The following is a 9,919-nucleotide window of genomic DNA, read 5'->3' on the forward strand; positions in this document are numbered from 1 at the left end:
GAATACACCGAGGAAGCAGCAGGCAACATAGTGACAGAAAGAACTGATAGTGTGCATACTATCCCTTCAGGAGGTACACCATCTACCTCACAATTCCAGGTATTAGAAAGACAACAGATCACAGAGGTATCTTCCTTTAGGGATTTTTCTGGTCAGAGCCAGGATATGAAAGAAAAGTAGAAAGAAATCAAGGCAAGGAGTGAAAAACTAAAGGCTCAAACCTATGTTCATTATCTCAGATTGGCTCCAACGAACCAAACAAGGCTGATGTTAGCCTTTGATATAAAGGAAGGAAAGATGCAGATGGACTTTATTAAGCCAACTATTCAACAACCAAAATCAATGGCTGACTATTTGAAAATTGATTTTGAAGTTTTGGAAAAGGATATTCATCCTATTGACCAAATAGAGCTGCATAAACAAATAGGTGAAATGGTCTACCCTACATTAACCAACAAAGCAATCACAACTCATCCACTGCAAAACTCACTGAATAACACATCTACACAGCTTCAATTAGAAAAGGCCTCTTCCCAAGCCAAAGACACCAGAATAAAGACTTTGGAAGACTTGGTCATAGAGCTAGGACATGATCCCAAGGATGTCAAAGAAGCAGAGCAATTAATAAAGAAGAAAAATGATGACATAGCTGCAATGAAGAAGCAGCTCAAGATTCCTCCTCTTCACCATCCTCAAACTACTGAAGTTTTAGAAAAACAGAAGGAGGAAGAACTTATGGACCTGGTCCTTAAGTTGAATGATCAATTAAAGGAAACTAAGAAAGAATTAGAGAAGTTGATGTAGTCCAAGAAGAGTGAGTTGACCACCACTCCTTAGACTGTAATACCTACAGTTTCCATAGTAGTACCCTCCACCCTGGCAGCTTCCTTGGCACCAACGATTCCAATAGTAACAACATTGCCAGTAGCAGGTACTACTTCAGCCACAGGTACATCGATAGAAAAGACAGATGAATTGGTTAATGCTATGGAACAAATGAGCATCTAGGCCACAGAACTCAAGAGACTCAGAGAGCAAGTGATAAGCCTAGAAACTAGTTGTTCACTCGAAGAAATACAACACAAAGAAGAAACTCGGAAAAAATAAAGGATGGTAGAAAGAATAAGAATCCTTGAAAATGATTTGACTCTAGAAAAGCCATTGGGAGACATCAAGGATATACTATGGACCAATATCATTGATTCCATCAATGATATTTGGTCTTGCATTCAATTTATTTTTGGGCAAATTGAATTAGTCAAAATAGCCATGGAATCCATACAAAAGACAAAGGAAGAATTGGGAGACAAGCCTGAGGAAGCAAATCAGTTGATAGATTTTTTGAACAGTAGAAACAGGTACCAGCTGGATGAATTAGAGATTCAAAACAGAACAACAACTATTATCGAGATAAAGAAGGTTCTTACTAAAAGGAACCTGATGCATAATTTGTAGAAAAGATGTCAAAGCCTTCAAGCAGACATTGACAACTTCAAGTTAAAATATGAAATTTTGAAAGAAAAAGGACTTCCTAGTCCTCTGGTCATAGATGAAAAATTAATGACACAGGAAGATTACATTTGAAAAATTGAGTAAACAGTCTAGGAGCCAAGCTAGTTCTCTCCCTAATGTTTTTTCAAGAGACTCGTCGGTTCATGTGCACCTGAATGTTAGCAACTTATTCATATTTATCTTCAATTCTTCCATCTTATCATCGATGCCATCAATTTTAGCGTCCATGCCATTCACCTGAGCTTCCATGCCCTTTATCTTAGATTCCACGCCATTTATCTTAGCATCTGTTAGCTTTTGTGAGCGTGACATTTGTTGCACTTGTTCTTGTAATTTTGATATATCATGTAGCATTTCTTCCTCTTCTTCATGAGTCATGCTAGAGCTTTCAGGTTCCTTACTAGGTGTTTGCATTTTCTTTCCTCGGGGCATCAGTTACCGATAATAATGCTTTACTATGCCCTTTGAATTCCTTCAAACCAAGCTTATGCAAAAATTAAAAAAAAACTACACACCATTTTTTTACTTTGTAGAAGCCTGATATTGAATCTGATGTATCTCTGTAATTTCAAATCAGCCAGTTCTGAAATTGTGACCTGTAGTAGCCTTCTATGTCCTCTTTCCAATGCCACTAGTCTGATCCAAATTGGATTCTCCAAGAAAGAGTTATGCACAATCTCCCACAGTGACCTGATTATAGACTAGTTCCATAGAGCAAACTTGTATGAAGTGCCACGTGTCACTGTTTCAACCTTTGACTCTGAAAAATATATAAAAGAAAACTACAGTCTATCCTCTTTCTGTACCTTCTTACGAAATTTCAATCAGATGCTCAGAAAGAAAGTTATGACGATTTTCCCCAGGTCACCTGTTTTGAGTGTAATTCAGGAGTCTGCAAAAAGACCAACTTCCTCAGATCATATCTCCGAAAATATCGCGCGAAAAGCTCTGAAATTCAGACCCAAGGTTTAACGCGATTTCTTCTCAAATGGGTTTTTTTGCGACTTCTGAAACGTCACAGAAATAAATTTATAGCGAAAATGCCACGATGACCTGTTTGGAGCAGCGAAACCCTAGAATCCAAAGCTCTGATACCAAATGTTATGAAACTAGCTCAAGAAAAGATAGAAAAGAGAGATCAACGCCTTAGAATTCAGCCTCTTCGAGGGGGCAACCTCCTTTACATTACATAAATGAACAATTCTTGGATGATACAAATGACAAAACTTCCTTTCTATATATAGGAGTCTAAGGAGTCACAATATAATCCAGCCGACCTAACAATAATAATATAAAGCCACAAAAATAACAATAGAGGGATTCTATGGGGCACAGAAATAACAATATGGGGGTAATAGGGGCACAACAATATAAATAAGGGGTATAACTACAATAATAATGGGGTAATTACTAGTATTATAGGGACCCAACAACCCCTCTACTACGTGTCGCCCAATGAATGGCATTAGGCAGACCTCTCCCAATACTGCCAAGTCCCCAAAAATGGTGCGATAGATTCTGCTTACCGCCTTCTCTCACTGCCTTCACTACATGACAAAACGTCGCCTTCGTCTGTTGGTGCCAACTGTCGCTTTTCCATTATACTCGCCAAAATCATTGACTTTGCAGATAAACCAAAAATACTCATTATTTTTGTTTTTTTACCAAGAAAGAAACCTTTTGTTCTCCATGCAAACTCAGAGTACATTTGAACTGTCAACCCGCTACCAACTGTTAACCTCCCGAGGCCCCTGAACTCTGAATTACCATTGCAAACCCGTGCGCTCCCTACAAATAGTGCACTAGTACCATTAATCCATTCAGACAACCGAAACCAGGTATTTACCCTATTTTCGACTGAGAAACCATGTTTTCGTGCCAAACCTAAGCTAAATTGCTTTAAAAATTAATTAATCTGGTAAGTTAAGTTGTTTGTTAGTCCTTAGATACTCTGTGGTAATCCAATTTTCCCATATTTCCCTGAAATTCTTCGCCCCGCACTTGAAATCCACAAGAACCAAGGATGGACACCCCAATTGCTTTGAATGTCATGCCAGTTACTACTCCCCATAGAGATTTATACCATCTTCCCCTGGCTGACAAAGATTTTCAGATTAAAGACCTCATCTTTGAAGAATCCCCTTTGAAATTGCAGAATTCCTATTCACTATCATTGCAGAATCCATAAATGAGATGTCATAGTTACAACCTGGTGAAAACCTCGCCCCGCTTACCATTGTTGACTTGCTTGATAGATTCTCCAAGCTATCTAGTTCCAGAAGTACTCAAATCCTCCAGAATTTCATTATTGTAGAAAAATACATGCCAAAAGACCCCCCTCCTTACATGTCATCCTTCTTTTCTGGTCTAGGCAAAGATATCACATCAATGATATCATGCATTTCAGGTTTTACCACTAGTGAATATGTAGATGATATCATTTTTTTCCTACATGTCTATTTTTACCCCTGGCTAACCTCCTGCAGTCAAATTTGATTATGCAAAATTCATCTCAGATAAGATGCATGATCAATTTTTGAGATTGGAAAATGAAAGAGTGTTCAAATATTTATTAGTCTTGTACCATTTATTTCTTTACTATCAGACTGATAAGTTTCCCTTCTCTGTCCAAAAACTGGATACTAAAGGAAACCCCAGATTAGTAATCTTTTGGACTTCTTTGATTCACCAGTTTGATGCTCAGTACTCTTATAATGACTTCATAGACCTCTTTGTACATCCAGTAGCAACCATGTTTCTAGGAAACCCTCCTCCCAGAATCAGTGCAGACATCATGAGAATATTGCAAATGTCAAAGCAATACAAAGTAGGGGATTGGTACTTGTACGAAAACCATACAGAAATCAGAATCTATGGATGTGAGTTACCACCTTACAAAATTCCTAAGTACCTCCCCATGAGATTATTTGCTCTAGAGTACTATAGACAAATAATCAATTCAGATGAGGTGCATTTTTTTAGAACCAAGAAAAAGGCCCAATTAAGAATAAAATATCATGTTGGCCCTTTCATTTGTAATAATAGAGAAGCAAGAAAGGAGGCAGATGAAATCTTCCAAAGGTTGAAATTAAAACAGAGTTTCATATGGATCTATGATCCCCATAGCTTTATTTGTAATAGGAGACAGAAAAATAAGCTATCTCCTTACATCCACCATAAGATCCTAGAAATTGAACAGTATGCCAATCAAACTGAATGGGTGGAAAACACATTAGTAGATCAAGATAGTACAGAGGTTGTTGTTGACAATGTATTGATGGATTTAGATAGGAGGCTTGATGAAGATTTATTTTTACAGGTGCTTGGAGAAACTCTATCTCAAAGGCAGTCACAGGAACACAGTGGATAGGCTTCGGAGCAAGCAGGGCCATCAGGACAACCAGGATCATCAAAGTAGGTAGAAGATTCAAAGCTACCTAAGATTTCAGAGGAGCTCAATAAAACAGAACAAAATATGAGCAATCCCCCCATTTTGTAGACTCCTCTAAATGAGGAGAAAAATCCCTAGAAGACTTCATCTACCTCACAATTCCAGGATCTCATCAAATGGCCTTAAGAGGCAAAGGTTAATCCCATTTTCTGAACAGGAATACACCGAGGAAGCAGCAGGCAACATAGTGACAGAAAGAACTGATAGTGTGCATACTATCCCTTCAGGAGGTACACCATCTACCTCACAATTCCAGGTATTAGAAAGACAACAGATCACAGAGGTATCTTCCTTTAGGGATTTTTCTGGTCAGAGCCAGGATATGAAAGAAAAGTAGAAAGAAATCAAGGCAAGGAGTGAAAAACTAAAGGCTCAAACCTATGTTCATTATCTCAGATTGGCTCCAACGAACCAAACAAGGCTGATGTTAGCCTTTGATATAAAGGAAGGAAAGATGCAGATGGACTTTATTAAGCCAACTATTCAACAACCAAAATCAATGGCTGACTATTTGAAAATTGATTTTGAAGTTTTGGAAAAGGATATTCATCCTATTGACCAAATAGAGCTGCATAAACAAATAGGTGAAATGGTCTACCCTACATTAACCAACAAAGCAATCACAACTCATCCACTGCAAAACTCACTGAATAACACATCTACACAGCTTCAATTCGAAAAGGCCTCTTCCCAAGCCAAAGACACCAGAATAAAGACTTTGGAAGACTTGGTCATAGAGCTAGGACATGATCCCAAGGATGTCAAAGAAGCAGAGCAATTAATAAAGAAGAAAAATGATGACATAGCTGCAATGAAGAAGCAGCTCAAGATTCCTCCTCTTCACCATCCTCAAACTACTGAAGTTTTAGAAAAACAGAAGGAGGAAGAACTTATGGACCTGGTCCTTAAGTTGAATGATCAATTAAAGGAAACTGAGAAAGAATTAGAGAAGTTGATGTAGTCCAAGCAGAGTGAGTTGACCACCACTCCTCAGACTGTAATACCTACAGTTTCCATAGTAGTACCCTCCACCCTGGCAGCTTCCTTGGCACCAACGATTCCAATAGTAACAACATTGCCAGTAGCAGGTACTACTTCAGCCACAAGTACATTGATAGAAAAGACAGATGAATTGGTTAATGCTATGGAAGAAATGAGCATCTAGGCCACAGAACTCAAGAGACTCAGAGAGCAAGTGATAAGCCTAGAAACTAGTTGTTCACTCGAAGAAATACAACACAAAGAAGAAACTCGGAAAAAATAAAGGATGGTAGAAAGAATAAGAATCCTTGAAAATGATTTGACTCTAGAAAAGCCATTGGGAGACATCAAGGATATACTATGGACCAATATCATTGATTCCATCAATGATATTTGGTCTTCCATTCAATTTATTTTTGGGCAAATTGAATTAGTCAAAATAGCCATGGAATCCATACAAAAGACAAAGGAAGAATTGGGAGACAAGCCTGAGGAAGCAAATCAGTTGATAGATTTTTTGAACAGTAGAAACAGGTACCAGCTGGATGAATTAGAGATTCAAAACAGAACAACAACTATTATTGAGATAAAGAAGGTTCTTACTAAAAGGAACCTGATGCATAATTTGTAGAAAAGATGTCAAAGCATTCAAGCAGACATTGACAACTTCAAGTTAAAATATGAAATTTTGAAAGAAAAAGGACTTCCTATTCCTCTGGTCATAGATGAAAAATTAATGACACAGGAAGATTACATTTGAAAAATTGAGTAAACAGTCTAGGAGCCAAGCTAGTTCTCTCCCTAATGTTTTTTCAAGAGACTCGTCGGTTCATGTGCACCTGCATGTTAGCAACTTATTCGTATTTATCTTCAATTCTTCCATCTTATCATTGATGCCATCAATTTTAGCGTCCATGCCATTCACCTGAGCTTCCATGCCCTTTATCTTAGATTCCACGCCATTTATCTTAGCATCTGTTAGCTTTTGTGAGCGTGACATTTGTTGCACTTGTTCTTGTAATTTTGATATATCATGTAGCATTTATTCCTCTTCTTCATGAGTCATGCTAGAGCTTTCAGGTTCCTTACTAGGTGTTTGCATTTTCTTTCCTCGGGGCATCAGTTACCGATAATAATGCTTTACTATGCCCTTTGAATTCCTTCAAACCAAGCTTATGCAAAAATTAAAAAAAAACTACACACCATTTTTTTACTTTGTAGAAGCCTGATATTGAATCTGATGTATCTCTGTAATTTCAAATCAGCCAGTTCTGAAATTGTGACCTGTAGTAGCCTTCTATGTCCTCTTTCCAATGCCACTAGTCTGATCCAAATTGGATTCTCCAAGAAAGAGTTATGCACAATCTCCCACAGTGACCTGATTATAGACTAGTTCCATAGAGCAAACTTGTATGAAGTGCCACGTGTCACTGTTTCAACCTTTGACTCTGAAAAATATATAAAAGAAAACTACAGTCTATCCTCTTTCTGTACCTTCTTACGAAATTTCAATCAGATGCTCAGAAAGAAAGTTATGACGATTTTCCCCAGGTCACCTGTTTTGAGTGTAATTCAGGAGTCTGCAAAAAGACCAACTTCCTCAGATCATATCTCCGAAAATATCGCGCGAAAAGCTCTGAAATTCAGACCCAAGGTTTAACGCGATTTCTTCTCAAATGGGTTTTTTTGCGACTTCTGAAACGTCACAGAAATAAATTTATAGCGAAAATGCCACGATGACCTGTTTGGAGCAGCGAAACCCTAGAATCCAAAGCTCTGATACCAAATGTTATGAAACTAGCTCAAGAAAAGATAGAAAAGAGAGATCAACGCCTTAGAATTCAGCCTCTTCGAGGGGCAACCTCCTTTACATTACATAAATGAACAATTCTTGGATGATACAAATGACAAAACTTCCTTTCTATATATAGGAGTCTAAGGAGTCACAATATAATCCAGCCGACCTAACAATAATAATATAAAGCCACAAAAATAACAATAGAGGGATTCTATGGGGCACAGAAATAACAATATGGGGGTAATAGGGGCACAACAATATAAATAAGGGGTATAACTACAATAATAATGGGGTAATTACTAGTATTATAGGGACCCAACAACCCCTCTACTACGTGTCGCCCAATGAATGGCATTAGGCAGACCTCTCCCAATACTGCCAAGTCCCCAAAAATGGTGCGATAGATTCTGCTTACCGCCTTCTCTCACTGCCTTCACTACATGACAAAACGTCACCTTCGTCTGTTGGTGCCAACTGTCGCTTTTCCATTATACTCGCCAAAATCATTGACTTTGCAGATAAACCAAAAATACTCATTATTTTTGTTTTTTTACCAAGAAAGAAACCTTTTGTTCTCCATGCAAACTCAGAGTACATTTGAACTGTCAACCCGCTACCAACTGTTAACCTCCCGAGGCCCCTGAACTCTGAATTACCATTGCAAACCCGTGCGCTCCCTACAAATAGTGCACTAGTACCATTAATCCATTCAGACAACCGAAACCAGGTATTTACCCTATTTTCGACTGAGAAACCATGTTTTCGTGCCAAACCTAAGCTAAATTGCTTTAAAAATTAATTAATCTGGTAAGTTAAGTTGTTTGTTAGTCCTTAGATACTCTGTGGTAATCCAATTTTTCCATATTTCCCTGAAATTCTTCGCCCCTGCCCTTGAAATCCACAAGAACCAAGGATGGACACCCCAATTTCTTTGAATGTCATGCCAGTTACTACTCCCCATAGAGATTTATACCTTCTTCCCCTGGCTGACAAAGATTTTCAGATTAAAGACCTCATCTTTGAAGAATCCCCTTTGAAATTGCAGAATTCCTATTCACTATCACTGCAGAATCCATAAATGAGATGTCATAGTTACAACCTGGTGAAAACCTCGCCCCGCTTACCATTGTTGACTTGCTTAATAGATTCTCCAAGCTATTTAGTTCCAGAAGTACTCAAATCCTCCAGAATTTCATTATTGTAGAAAAATACATGCCAAAAGACCCCCCTCCTTACATGTCATCCTTCTTTTCTGGTCTAGGCAAAGATATCACATCAATGATATCATGCATTTTAGGTTTTACCACTAGTGAATATGTAGATGATATCATTTTTTCCTACATGTCTATTTTTACCCCTGGCTAACCTCCTGCAGTCAAATTTGATTATGCAAAATTCATCTCAGATAAGATGCATGATCATTTTTTGAGATTGGAAAATGAAAGAGTGTTCAAATATTTATCAGTCTTGTACCATTTATTTCTTTACTATCACACTGATAAGTTTCCCTTCTCTGTCCAAAAACTGGATACTAAAGGAAACCCCAGATTAGTAATCTTTTGGACTTCTTTGATTCACCCGTTTGATGCTCAGTACTCTTATAATGACTTCATAGACCTCTTTGTACATCCAGTAGCAACCATGTTTCTAGGAAACCCTCCTCCCAGAATCAATGCAGACATCAGGAGAATATTGCAAATGTCAAAGCAATACAAAGTAGGGGATTGGTACTTGTACAAAAACCATACAGAAATCAGAATCTATGGATGTGAGTTACCACCTTACAAAATTCCTAAGTACCTCGCCATGAGATTATTTGCTCTAGAGTACTATAGACAAATAATCAATTCAGATGAGGTGCATTTTGTTAGAACCAAGAAAAAGGCCCAATTAAGAATAAAATATCATGTTGGCCCTTTCATTTGTAATAATAAAGAAGCAAGAAAGGAGGCAGATGAAATCTTCAAAAGGTTGAAATTAAAACAGAGTTTCATATGGATCTATGATCCCCATAGCTTTATTTGTAATAGGAGACAGAAAAATAAGCTATCTCCTTACATCCACCATAAGATCCTAGAAATTGAATAGTATGCCAATCAAACTGAATGGGTGGAAAACACATTAGTAGATCAAGATAGTACAGAGGTTGTTGTTGACAATGTATTGATGGATTTAGA

This window comes from Pinus tabuliformis, chromosome 2_1 (assembly GCF_031772625.1).
Source record: "Pinus tabuliformis cultivar Carrire ecotype Pingquan chromosome 2_1, CPIR1, whole genome shotgun sequence".
In the NCBI taxonomy this organism is placed as follows: Eukaryota; Viridiplantae; Streptophyta; class Pinopsida; order Pinales; family Pinaceae; genus Pinus; species Pinus tabuliformis.